Raw genomic sequence first — 13,363 nt, forward strand, 5'->3', positions numbered from 1 at the left:
GAGCTGTCTTTTGTTTTTGTTTTGGAATGAGCAAATCTAAGCCATGAGTAATATCCTGACCAGTGAATGTCTTTCATTAAGAAAAGTTAAAATCAAAGGTAGGGGACAAACTTTCTGTCTTCCACTTGGCTGTGCTTTTAGCACTTCTGTGAAAATCCTACTTCCAGATCTGGTTGTGACTGAGAAGAGGAAACCTTTGTCTCTTACCTGAATGTTTACTTTCCTGTCTTCTACTGTTTAGGTCTGCAGATATAGCTCAGCTGAGTTTGTGTGCTAAACAGAAACCTAACTTAAAAAAAAAATTCGGTGATCTTGCACTGCAGGTGTCTAGATGTGTGATACGAGATAAAGTTAGTTAAATTGTCAGCTCTGGGACAAGGCTCTTCAGGAGGAGCATGGCACCAAGGTTTGGATTACAAAGACCTGAAGACCCATTGCAGGCTCTGTGGAGATGGATACTAGAAAAATACAGTCAGGTAAGAAACTTTTTTTATTTTATTTCACATTTGCGCCTCTCCTTTCACACACCTCTCCCCCCAGCAACCACTACCACCATTGTGCCATAAAGGATCTAGTCACTTAAGGTCAGTTCCTTAGCTGGTATAAATCGGCAGAGCGCCACTGAAGTTTCTAAGATGCACACTGCAGAAATCTCTAAAAGTATAACATGCAACATTCTAAGACTTGCACAAAATTCTGCAGTTAATTAAATAGAGAAATGGGGTGAGGGTGATACATGAATTAGTCAAAACTATCTTGCTCTGATCTCTTTGTTTTACGGGTGAGGCACAGGGGGAAAAGCTTCAATGAATAGGAGAGGACTTTGCTCCTGTTCTGCTTGGTGGCTTGCTGTGGCTTTTTTTTTTTTTTTTTTTTTTTTTTTTTTGAAAACTGATAGCAGAAGAGTGTCTAACCTTCAGGAATGAAACCCTTCAATGTGGACTATGTGACTGGATCCAAAGTTTAAAAATAAAATACCAGGCTTCCTTTCTGAGGATCCAGATATAGCATGCACACACACAAATCTTGATTGACCAAAGCTATGTCAGTTACTAAGTACAGAGGAAAGGACAATGAGAACCCAAAGGGATTCTTGTTCCTTAAAAGGAAAGAGGAAGTAATTTAATACTTCTGTACCTTCAGATACCAATTTGTAGTGCTCCTCCTCTTCAAGTGAACTGAGAGACAGCAGTGACAGTTGCTTGCTAGACTGACTGCATTGGTGTTATCTGTCTGGCTTTCCTTCCCCCCTTGTTTCCTTTGTGTTACTGGGTGATAGGTCTGAGTGGAGCAGCTACTTTTCAAAACATGCTCCTTTGCAAAAGTAAAGTCAAACAATTAAAAGGAAAAAGCAGAAGATGCTTCGACTTTCGCTTTGATCTGGTCCTGATCATAGTGGGGCCAGTGCACTAACCGTGTTCAGAGGAAGAAGTAGAAGAAATCAAGGAGCCATCTTACTATGGCTGCCTCACATACCTGTGGAGTTAGGAGGCCTTGCTGGTAGGAGGTGAGAGCACCTTCAGAGAAGAAGACAGATCTCCCCTTAGGGGCAACTCTCAGTTTACCCTCAGGGAAAACTAAACTTGTTAAACTAAGAACAGATGGGGAGGGTAAGAAGAGGGAACATATGAGCATTAATTTAGAATAGAATCGAGATGTTAAACCAAATTAATCAAGGAACCAAAGGACACGAAGAGAAGAAATAATTTAATTCCCTGTGTACACCAGTGCTAGGAACCTGGGTAACAAATAAGGGGAATTAGAATTGCTCATTTTAAGAGCATAAATTCAATCTAGTTGATAGTAGTAAAACCTGGTGGAATGTTAAAATCAATAGTTATAAATTATTTCAGACAGATCGAGTAGGTAAAAGGGGAAGGGGAGTTGCACTCTGTCAAAAATGACATTACTTATTTCTGAGTCATTGATAACTCAGACGAAAATGATTTTGAATACCTATGGATCAGTGTCTTAACAGGTGAAGCACAAGATGAGGTATTAGTTGGTGACTGCTACAAACACCAAATCACACTAGGGAACAAGATGACCGTACGCACCTATCTATAATGTGTAGGGAAGAAAGCTGCATGATTATGGGGGATTTCAATTTGAGTGATATATGCTGGAGGTCTCATGCTGTCAGTACTAAAACATCATTGGAATTTCTAAGACTGAGAGATGACAATTTCCTAACTCAAAAAGTATAGCCACCAGCAAAGGTGAATTCTATATGACACCTCATCTTAATAGATAAGATGAACTGATCACAGAACTAAAAATTAATGGTAGTTTAGGTAGTTTAGAACATGACTTCATCACGTTTATAATGTTCAAGCAGAATAAAGTCCAGAACAGTAATTATATATACAGTCGATGCTTTAAAAGGGCCAATTTTACAAAGCTGAAAACGATTGAGCCAAATCAGCTGGGAGAAAGAATTTAATCAGAAATAGGCAAATGATTATAGATAATTATTTACTTTATTAGATGCCTGAAAAGCCACTGTCAAGGAAGAAGGTCATTTAAGTTAAAAAAACTAACCTGGTTTAGAGGGGAAATGATGGCACCTATAAACATAATATATAACAAATGGAAGAAAGGGGAAGTTATTAGTAATGAATATAAATTAGAAGCTAGGAAATGTAGGGAAGCAAAGGGACACAAGGAGAAAATCTATGGCCAACAGAGTTAAGGACAATGAGACGGAGTTTTTAAGTACGTTAGGAAAAAAAGATTCTTTTCAACAGTATTGGTCCATTTCTATATTGAATTTGCTAAATTATTAATAATATGCAGAAAATGAAGAAATGTTCAATAAATATTTCTGTATTTTGAAAAAATGCAGTTGTCTCATCATATCATAACAACACTTTTTTCTTTTCTTTTTCCCCCCATTTGACTAGTATCTCAGGAGAACGTTAAAGAGCAGCTATGGAAGTTAGACATTTTTAAATCAGCAAGTCCAGATAACATGTATCCAAGAGTTTGAAAAAAGGAGCTCACTGGCCCATTAATTTTGATTTTTCAATAAGTCTTGGAGCACTGGGGAAGTTCCAGAAGACTGGAAGAAAGCTAATGTTGTGTCAATATTTAAAAAGGGTAATTACAGGTTTCTCAGGTTTCAGAGTAGCAGCCGTGTTAGTCTGTATTCACAAAAAGAAAAGGAGTACTTGTGACACCATAGAGACTAACAAATTTATTTGAGCATAAGCTTTCGTGAGCTACGGCTCACTTTATCGAATGCATCCGATGAAGTGAGCTGTAGCTTACCGAAGCTTATGCTCAAATAAATTTGTTAGTCTCTAAGGTGCCACAAGAACTCCTTTTCTTTTTATAGGTTTCTCAGTCTGACATTGATCCTGGGCAAAATAATAGAGCAGCTGATATGGGACTTGATTAATAAAGAATTAAAGGAGAGTAATATAATTTAATGCCAATCAACATGGATTTATGGAAAACAGATCCTGTCAAACTTGATATCTTTTTTTGATACGATTATAGTTTGGTTGATAAAGGTAATAGTGTTGATGTAAAGCACTTTTGTATGATGTTTGACTTGGTACTTCATGGCATTTTGATTAAAAAAACTAGAATGATATAAAATTAACATGGTATAGAGTAAATGGATAAAAAACTGGCTAACTGATAGGTCTCAATGCATCTGTGAATGGGGAATCATCACTGACTGGTGTGTTTCTAGTGGGGTCCCACAGAGATCTGTTCTTGGCCCAAAGCTATTTAATATTTATATCAGTGACCTGGAAGAAAACATCAAAATCACTAATAAAGTTTGCAGATGACACAAATTAGGGGAGTGATAAATAATGAAGAGGACAGATTATTAATATTGGGCATGAACAAACAACATGCATTTTAATATGGCTACATATAAATGTGTATAGGAATAAAGAATATAGGCCATATTTACAGGATGGGGGACTCTATTATGGGAACAGTGACTCTGAAAAGGATCGTGGTGGATATTCAGCTGAACTGAGCTTCCAGTGTCATGCTGTGGCCAAAAGGGCTAATGCAATCCTTGGATGCATAAACACGGGAATCTCAAGTACAGGTAGAGAGGTTATTTTACCTCGGTCTTTGGTAGTGATCCGACTGCTGCTGGAATACTGTGTCCAGTTCTGGTTTCCACACTACAAGAAGGATGTTGATAAATTGAAGAGGGTTTGGAGAAGAGCCACAAGAGTGATTAAAGGATTAGAAAACATGCCTTACAGTAATAGATTCAAGGAGCTAAATCTGTTTAGCTTAACAAAGAGAAGGTTAAGGGGTGACTTGATTACAGTTGAAGTACCTACATGGGGAACAAATATTTAATAGGCTCTTCAATCTCGCAGGGAAAGGCCAATAGCTTTCACAGTCCAATAGCTGGAAGTTGAAACTAGAGAAATACAGACTCAGAATAAGGCATACATTTTTAACTGTGAAAGTAATTCATCAATTGGAACAATCTACTGAGGGTTGTGGCGGATTCTCCATCACTCACAATTTTTAAATCAAGATGGGATGTTTTTCTAAAAGATCTACTCTAGAATTATTTTGGGGAAGTTCTGTGTTTGGTGTTATAAAGGCTGGATGATCACAATAGTCTCTTCTGGCTTTGGAATTGATGAAACTAAAAACTAGAAAAATCTCCTTAACACTGGGATGTGTTGTTTGTGGGAATAGGTCTCTAATGGTAATGGTAACATCTTTAAAACTGGTCTCAAGATAGTGCTAAAAAACTCTACCTTTGGGAGGAAGGCAGGGGAAGAGATGGAAGACACAATAGGTCATTTAGCCTAATTGTTATGATTCTATGAAGTTGCCAGTTGTGTGATGGTCCCCATTCTTCCTACCAGCTTCCCTCCAAAAGTTGCTGCTCAGTCTGCTACTGCCAAACCCTACCTAGCTCTATGAATTGAACTGGCAAAGAGTGGGGTGCCCAGGCTCCCCACTAGCCCGCATGAAGAAACCTGAAATCTTTCCCACTCTGACCTCGGCAGTCCAAGAGCCAGTTGACTTGGCTCAGTGAGAAAGGAGCTGGGCCTGCTACCCACTGGCAGTATGATGGTTCCTTCGGGAATGACATCAGCCACACAGAACTTACTATTAGCTAGGGGTTTAGTGAATGGGAGATGGTCCTCTTCTGGCTGTACCCCATGCCACCTGAACAGTGAAGATGTAATCTCCTTGTTTGCCTTGCCCACCCCACAGTAAATATAAATTGGAACACCTAACCTTTTAGCTTGGCCCTCTCAGACTGTGGTAGCTGTTAGTGTCTTGGTCTGTTGTTGAGTAAAAACCTGAAGAAGTGTTGCCAGTTGATGTCTTCTCTCTAGGAAAAAATCTCAAATCTGCAGCTCCCAGCAAATACATATACCGTGCTATATTAATTTTCCTTTGTCAGCAATGCAGGGAACATCTCTGGGATCTCGAGATCAAGCCTATCTACTGTTATCCCTTCAGAAAAGTGCTACACAAGTAATGTCTTTGACAAGAAGAGAGACAGTGGGGTGTGGGAGAGGGGAGGATGTTAGGAAGATGGGGTTAGTCCACATCTGTGTCTGTGCATAGAACTTGGATTCATAGGGGAGTCCTAGTTTGAGTTCCATGACTTCTTGCAGCCCTCCGTTCAAGTTTTCAGAAAACGATCTTTGCGATAGCTACCTTTCTGCATGACGTGATCTCAGTGGCACCTTCACTTGTGGCATGGCATTATGAGCTACAAGAGCGCTGTTGCTTTGCCTGTGTTGTGGGAGCAATTGTTCTCCTGGTCAGTCCTTGGACCACTAGCCTTTAATGATATCTGAGAACTAAAGGTAGCCATGAGAAAATCCCAGTGTCCAAAGAAAGTGGTAGGAGTGCTTCAAAAATGGAAGTCTTTCTTGAAGATATTCTAGCCTATGCTTTCAAAAGACATAGTTCTCTCTCTTGATGCAATTTGAATCTTTTTGAACCCACAAAACATAAGAGCCTTGCTTTTTGTTTTTGCCGCAGAAGTGAATGGCAGGTGCAGCCACCAGCATTTGGAAAAAACTAACTGTTGGATTTGTTCCCACACTTTTTTTTCATGGGTGGGGTGGGGAGAAACCCAAGGACGTTGGAGATGTTGGCACATAGGCAGCATGGTCTAATGGACAGGGACCTGGAGTAGGAGTCTGGAAACCAGGATTCTGTTGCTGGCTCTGCCACTGACCTGCTCTGTGACCTTGGCCTGTCACTTCCTTATCTCTGTCCCTCTGTCTCCATCTATTTAGAGTGCAACATCTTCATGGCATGGACTATTTCTTACTTTGTGTTTTTGGATAGGTCCTACCACAGGCCTGTAGGCTACTGTAGTACAAATAATTAGCAACAGGGTAGGGGAATATTTGTAGCTGTACAGACATTATTTGATATATTTAACCTTCTCTTTCCATTCTTGTTGTATCTTCAACAGGGTAGGATTTTTGTGGTTATGTTCACTATTCCAAAATATTTCAGCCTGTGAGCTAGTTGTGAACTGTTAACATGGACTTCAATGACTTGTTCATGGTGTATGACTGGTCCCAGAGTATTGTTTCTACTCCATGGTTGGAAGCTTTATAAATGAGATTTCAACATGTCCACGTGAACACTTCCGGCATAAACCACTGAGTCAGTGAATTCACATGAATATGAAACTTTCACTTTCCACCTTCTTGCAGATAAACCCAACCCCTCACGTGTATGAATGCTTTCAGGAAATGAATGAAAGGGGATGCAAATACGTCTCGGCATATTTGTGGTTTTTATTCAAACAAATATTCACCAATAACTTCTGGAGTATTTGCCCAGGTCTAGAATGGACTCTAAATATTTTAGAGTTTAACTTTTGATTATGCTTTACCTTTGGTATAGTGTTAAGGGCTGGGGTGGCATGTAAACAAGGTCCCACAAAACAGATTGGTATTTATATTTGGGTCTCATACAGTTCACATAACCATCTTTAAAAAAGAAAAGGAGTACTTGTGGCACCTGAGAGACTAACAAATTTATTTGAGCATAAGCTTTCGTGAGCTACAGCTCACTTCATCGGATGCATTCGGTGGAAAATCTGTAGCTCACGAAAGCTTATGCTCAAATAAATTTGTTAGTCTCTAAGGTGCCACAAGTACTCCTTTTCTTTTTTTGCGAATACGACTAACATGGCTGCTACTCTGAAATCTGATAACCATCTTTGCAATGAAAGACCAGTGAATTGGCAGGCCTGAATAGATAGTGGTGTTACTGAACATTGTGTCTGACTGGCAGTGCAGTCAGTTAAGATCTTATTTGAAATGGATACCCTTGATAATAACACAGAGAGGTCTATTGTCATTTCCTATATGGGATCATCCATTGCTCCATTTCCCCTTGTACTTGAAAGCATGCACCCGGAGCCTTAGCTGCTGTAAATAAATAATCATTGCTCCAGCGGAGTGAGGCTGACTTCAACCAATTGAAGCTCTGGCCCATGTGGTTTTTTAATTCTTTATTCCTCAGTTCTTAACATGATTTTTTTTAGAAATGCAACCCTATCTTAAATCCTGAGAGAGCCTATGCATAATGCATGTTTTACAGCACAATGTCACAACAATATGTGCATTGCAAACCATTGCTGTCTCCTCATCTGTGGCCAGTTGAGGTGGAGGGCTCCAGTGCTGTGAAGTGCTCTTCACTCTGGCAAGTGAAGCTCTCAGGAAAGTGGTGAGGAGGAAAGTTTGGGGATTTGTTTTCCCGTGGGTGGAACATTGTTTTATTTTCCAACTAGTTGCACAACCATCAATAAAACCAATCTAAGTCATGCCCTTTTATGTTGGAATACAGTAGCGTAATTTCTGCAGCACATCCTGTTTACCATTGTGGAACATTCTCTCTTGTTTAACTGCCTAACCCAGGGATTCTCCTCTTTGTTTTCAGAGCATCTCTCTTGAAGGATTCAGATACCCTGAATGGTACCACGATGTATTATGTACTGTATGTATCTCACTGGGCTTGAAACTTCTGTTGGGTGTCCTAGAGGGTCATGGGCATTTTGTTTGGTTTTGTTAAATGAAGAATTGCAAGTGCCATCTTTGCCATCTGACTACACTGATCACTGTGTAAGACTTTCCTCATCCTTTTGTACCTATCTATTCTGCATCTGGTGTGTCCTGAAGACCGAAAACCTGAAGACTGAAGAATAGACGAGAAGAGCGTGCCAAGATAAACTACCCAAGACTGCTGCAGGGATTGTAGGTTGTATGAGACCATGCTGAGTGGGAAGGACAGAATGGGAGGAGTGGCCATCTTGGTAATACTAAATGGATGTTACACATGCACATTCTGCAGAGATTTCGTCTCATTTGTGTCTTGGTGAAGGAGCTTGCTAATATTTTTGGCTAAGAGTGTTTTCTTTCCTCTTCCATTGTTGAAGAATGTTACAGCAATCCCAGGCAGCTAATAGTGCTGTGGCAACCACAGCAGTTGTTTCACATGGAGAATTATTAATATTACAGCAGCTGAAAATGAGAAGGATAACCAGCACCTTGTGACTAGGGTCATAGACCAAGGGTGAGTGTTCATGGGCCACTGGTGGTCTGCAGAATGACAGCTGGGAAGGTCTGTTCTATTTGATATTTGCATTTTTAAACTTCCGATGGTGTAAAGAGTCAGACTTTCAGGCCAAAGCCTAAGAAAATGCTGCTTCTATTCTCTTGGCACTTTGCTTTGCGGCTCTTCTCAGACTTATCTTCATCATTTTTAATTACATCTGAAAATAAAATGGAAATGCAAATATAGCGTTTTCCCCCACCGCGCCTTGTAGAGTAGTGGAAGGCAGCACTTTCCTTGGATTGATCTGAATGTCTTGGGACATGGATCTTCCAGGCATTTTTTTTTCTTTTGGATAAGTTCCCATTGTTGATTAAGCACATTCATGAGAGCTTTCCAAAGAATCCTCTGAGACCCATCAATGCATTTTCTTTTGTTAGGGGAGGAAAAGTGAAAATCTGTTCCTGTGTTCACCTTGCCTTAAAGAAAGCATTCTCAAAGGACAGATCTTTTTTTTTCTTTTTTCCTTAAAAAATAAACATATAAATTAAAATTGAGGTTATCTGTATAATCTGAAGATTAACTGGAACTCCTAAAATGAAGGCAACTGAAATACCTACAGAGCATCTCTCAAGTGGGCAGTCCTATAGATTTTCTTTCTTTCTCCCTCCACCTCCCATAGAGAAGACATGCCTATCTATTTAAGGGTTTTGAATAAGACATGTGGGCAAATTCTGAAATTTATGATGGTCCAAGGTGGCAAATAGAATTAATGAGCCATTTGTAAATTATTAGCAGCTGTTTGTCTAATTCACTAGTAATGTAGAAAGATCAGCTGTAGGTGAAAAACGTAAGAACAAGGAATCCAGAGTACTGTTACGTTATTGGAATCTGTCTCTTTCAGTTGTGATAAAATAATCCTGAGATCAAGAAGGGTCAGTGCAAGTGAGGTAAATAAAATGTATGTCTAGATATAGATATATATTTAATGTTATATTTTTACTAATCTGCATATTTATTGTTAATGGAGTATGGTTTGGGTATCTGACCACTAGCTTCAAAATGTTTTACCACCTTCTATCCAGCATCCTGTTTAGACAAACAAAATTTAACCCCTATATTCTCAAAGTAGGAAAAAATTTAAGATGATAGGGGGTCAGCTTTAATCTTGAAATTGTTTCTATGTGCTTAATTTTAGGTCCAAAAATTTAATATTCTAACTCATTTACAGTCTCTCTATTTTTCCTGATTTTGTATCTTACGGGTTGGTATTCCTACTGTACTTCTGTAGTGTCTACAAACCTGTAGTGATTCTGTCTTTGTAAGGATGCAGTCAGTAATAATCTCTGATTACCTCCATTTACAAAGAAAGTCTTAGTTATTTTTTCCTTTTTATGGATATTTCTTTGAAGAAAGAAAAAGAAATTGGATCTCACTGACTGACCCTCAAAGAGCTTATTTAAGGCAGAAAGGAATAAACTGGGACAGAACTCCTCCATTAGAGGTCTTGCATCTTATCTTTTTTGCAAAAAGAAAAGGAGTACTTGTGGCACCTTAGAGACTAACAAATTTATTTGAGCATACAGCTGTAGCTCACGAAAGCTTATGCTCAAATAAATTTGTTAGTCTCTAAGGTGCCACAAGTACTCCTTTTCTTTTTGCGAATACAGACTAAGACGGCTGCTACTCTGAAACTTACCTTTTTTGATATAACTCAGTTTAAAAATGTTTCTCTTTTTAACTTGATTGTGTTTGGAGTAGTTAAGGGAGGAGGACAGGTAGCCTCTATTGGAGTGTAGTGATTTGACAGATGAGAAGTGAGTTTGATGTAGATTTGTTCTGAATTTGTTCTGGAAACTGTTCTGAACAATCATCTATGTAATGGAGTGTATACCTCTTTTGCTGAAGACACCCTTTTTATGGGGCAGGAGCAAGGCAATGCTGCTTTTACTTACTTTAATGTAACAGTGTCCAATGCCTCTCTAGTCAAAAGTCTTGCTGGCTGGAGATGTTCCATTTACCTTAGTCGAATAGCTAGTATTGTGAGCTATTACTGGCAATGCTGTAATTTTTATTTTTATTTTTTATTTTTATTTTTTTAAAGTACAGGAGTTTTGTTTAGTTTTGTCTAGACAACATATGGTGCCTGTGTGTTATACAAATTATAAAAGTTGAACCAAAACATACTGCTCTTGTAAAAACACTTTACGTAAGGAAAAAACTGATCTGAATGAGCCAGCAAGATTCTCATGGAGTATGAGGGTTTGATGTCATCAGAGCTTAATTTTTCCCATCTCCAAGAGGTGAAAGCATCCCTTTCATTCTAATGCAGATTTCCATCTCTTGAAGAGTTGAAGCTTCTAGTAGGCTGAGACTGGGGCCACAAAGAGATCCTGAAGATGCTGTCTTTAGAGTTGGTGGAATGTTCCTACTATAATTGGCATCCACCTCATGGCTCTGGGGTCATGAGATGGACCTGTTGCTTTTCACAAAGCCTTTCCTCAAGAGGCAGAGCTTTCACTTGGACACCATCAGGAGTTCCTGTTCATGTTAGTTCAATCTAGTCAAATGGCATTGGTGGTTAGTAGAGCCAAGAGTGAGACTTGATGCGGTTGATAACCTCCATCCCCAAAGAGACAAAGGAACGGCCCCTGGCTAGATGCAGCAAAGTGTAACCCAGAGTTAAGTACTGGTCCAGGTAAGTGCGAATGGCAATTTGTCAAATACTCCATCTTTTGAAGTGCACTGGGAAGTAAACTGGCTGAACTGTTTTCTCTGATCCTGCCTGAGGCTATGACTAGGCAAAGATCCTTGCTGGTATTTGGCCAGAACTCAGTGGGCAAATGATATTGCATCCTGGGTTTCATTATAAACTGGTCAGCAGTATGTTGCCTCAACCGGAGGAAACTTGTTGGCCAGTTGGCGAAAGATTCCACTCTTTGTCCAAGGTACGTGGGATTTCAGGAGACTTTAGGATACGAGGAAATAAGCTTTGCATTAAAGTAGCAGTGAGAGGAACGCTTCCTAAGATTGTGGTAAAGAGTAGAGAAATCACTGTTTTTACCTGAGGACTTGAAGTCTAATCAAAATAGTCATCTTTAGAGACTTTCTGTTCCGTAGGGAAACTTCAGCCACTGACAGTACTCCTAGGCCTTATACATATGACATGGGCTCTGAATCTCAGTGAGATAACATTACACAGCTATAGGCTGCCCCTTACTTGGCTTTGTCAACCAGGTTCCAATTTAATTGGATTTATTGATGCCTTGGAACATGGCTGGTGGTTGGCAATGCTTTGGTTTTATCACTTGCAGTTTGGAAAGTTACATGGTTAAAACCTTAGTAGTTACTACCCTTACTCATCCTCCTTGGAAGGCTTCTAGACATGTCAACTCTTTTGAACTAGGAGTAATAAGATGATAAATCTTTACAGGCATCTAGAGCTTTCAGAATGCTGATTAAGAAAACCACACCCTTCACTCTAGAGGCCTCACTTAGTTGAGTTCATGGGGAAGACATTTAGTTCACTTCATGCTCATGAAGAAAAGAGTCCGTAGAATTAAATCTTGATGCTCTCCATGGAACTGATCCATCTGTAGTTCTGGGTTTCGGTCCATGCTTTGAACTTCATCCAGCTAGGAGCCTAGTAATCATACCCAACTGGACATTGCATAGCACTTGTTAGAAACAACCCCAGGAATTTATTTAGGTGTTCCGGCCCCAGTATTACTTTGTGTCTCTTCCCTCACCTCCTACCTCCCCACTTTAGAAATCCTCTGGTAGCACTGATGCAATATAGCACTCGGTCTAGATCTCAAGGTGGCAGATGGAACACTTCTCCAGCAGAAGTCCTGTTTGTCTAGTCTTCAAGAGGCATATCTTTTGATTATTCTGTGTTTCTCCTCGTTGAGGATTTTTGTAAGCATCAGGACCAGATCCAATCTCTGCTTTTTGGCAGGCTGACCTTGGGGAAATGGAACCTCCTGTTTTTATGGCCATCACCAAGTTTCAGATCCCGGGGCCCATAAAATAATGTAGTATTTCAGGGATCTTTATTTATCTCGCAAATACATGAGCTGGGTCTAGCTGTGTTACCAGTTTGAAGTGTAAAGTGTACATACAGCATGTGGCCTGTGTAAATCGAGCTTCTTGGATACTAAAATCAGACTTTCCTAATGCACACACATAGCTTATCAATCATGCAACCTAAGCAGTCAGACCTTTATAACTGTGACTGGGACAAATGGTCAGATGGCTGCGTTAGGAAGTATCTGTGTCTGTCTATTGTAGGGATTACTAGGAGCAGCAGAGTAACTGGGGATGAGTGTACCTTTCTGCTGTATGATGTTTCTGCCCTTCCTGACTCTGGACTTTGTTCAGAGAGCATTATCTTGCCAGCTATAGCCAGTTCACCCCAGAGGGAACCCTGATTATATAACCTGGTAGTCCTGACTTGGGTTCACTTGTTGACTTTCTTGGCAAGACAGCTAACTTTAATGAGGGTCTGCCATGCTGAAGAGTCTTGTAACACATTGTGTAATGAGCTGCTAGAGAAAATTATTTGCAGGGCACAACAAGTAGTTTTATTGGTTCTAAAACCCGGCTTTATGCTGTTCTGTTCCTGAGCACTATCTCCAGGCACCTTATGTATTAACTATATATACACAGAGTGTGTGCTCTTGTAACAGTTTGCATAGTGCAAATTGGCATTTATGGTGACCCTCCAACTTGCTATTAATAAAAAAGATCTTTCACTTGTTTTCTACAATGTGAGAAGTACACTCAGGAGGCTGGTGCAAAAAGCCAAGTCGGTTTAGTTGTTTGACTCTGG

General features: G+C 39.7%; 1 protein-coding gene across 10 annotated transcripts in view; it reads left to right on the top strand.

The window, feature by feature from the left end:
* The window catches only part of ZNF462 (zinc finger protein 462), a 104,014-nt gene that overhangs the window by 25,037 nt on the left and 65,614 nt on the right, over positions 1 to 13,363 (top strand). Inside the window, exon 1 of one of the 10 annotated variants that reach the window (XM_038401246.2) lies at positions 242 to 476. The exons of the other annotated variants lie outside the window; for them this stretch is intronic. The gene's annotated coding sequence lies outside the window, so the exon portion shown is untranslated. Of the gene's footprint in view, positions 1 to 241; positions 477 to 13,363 lie in introns of those variants that run through there. 10 annotated transcript variants of the gene reach the window in all.

This window comes from Dermochelys coriacea, chromosome 5 (assembly GCF_009764565.3).
Source record: "Dermochelys coriacea isolate rDerCor1 chromosome 5, rDerCor1.pri.v4, whole genome shotgun sequence".
Taxonomy (NCBI): Eukaryota; Metazoa; Chordata; order Testudines; family Dermochelyidae; genus Dermochelys; species Dermochelys coriacea.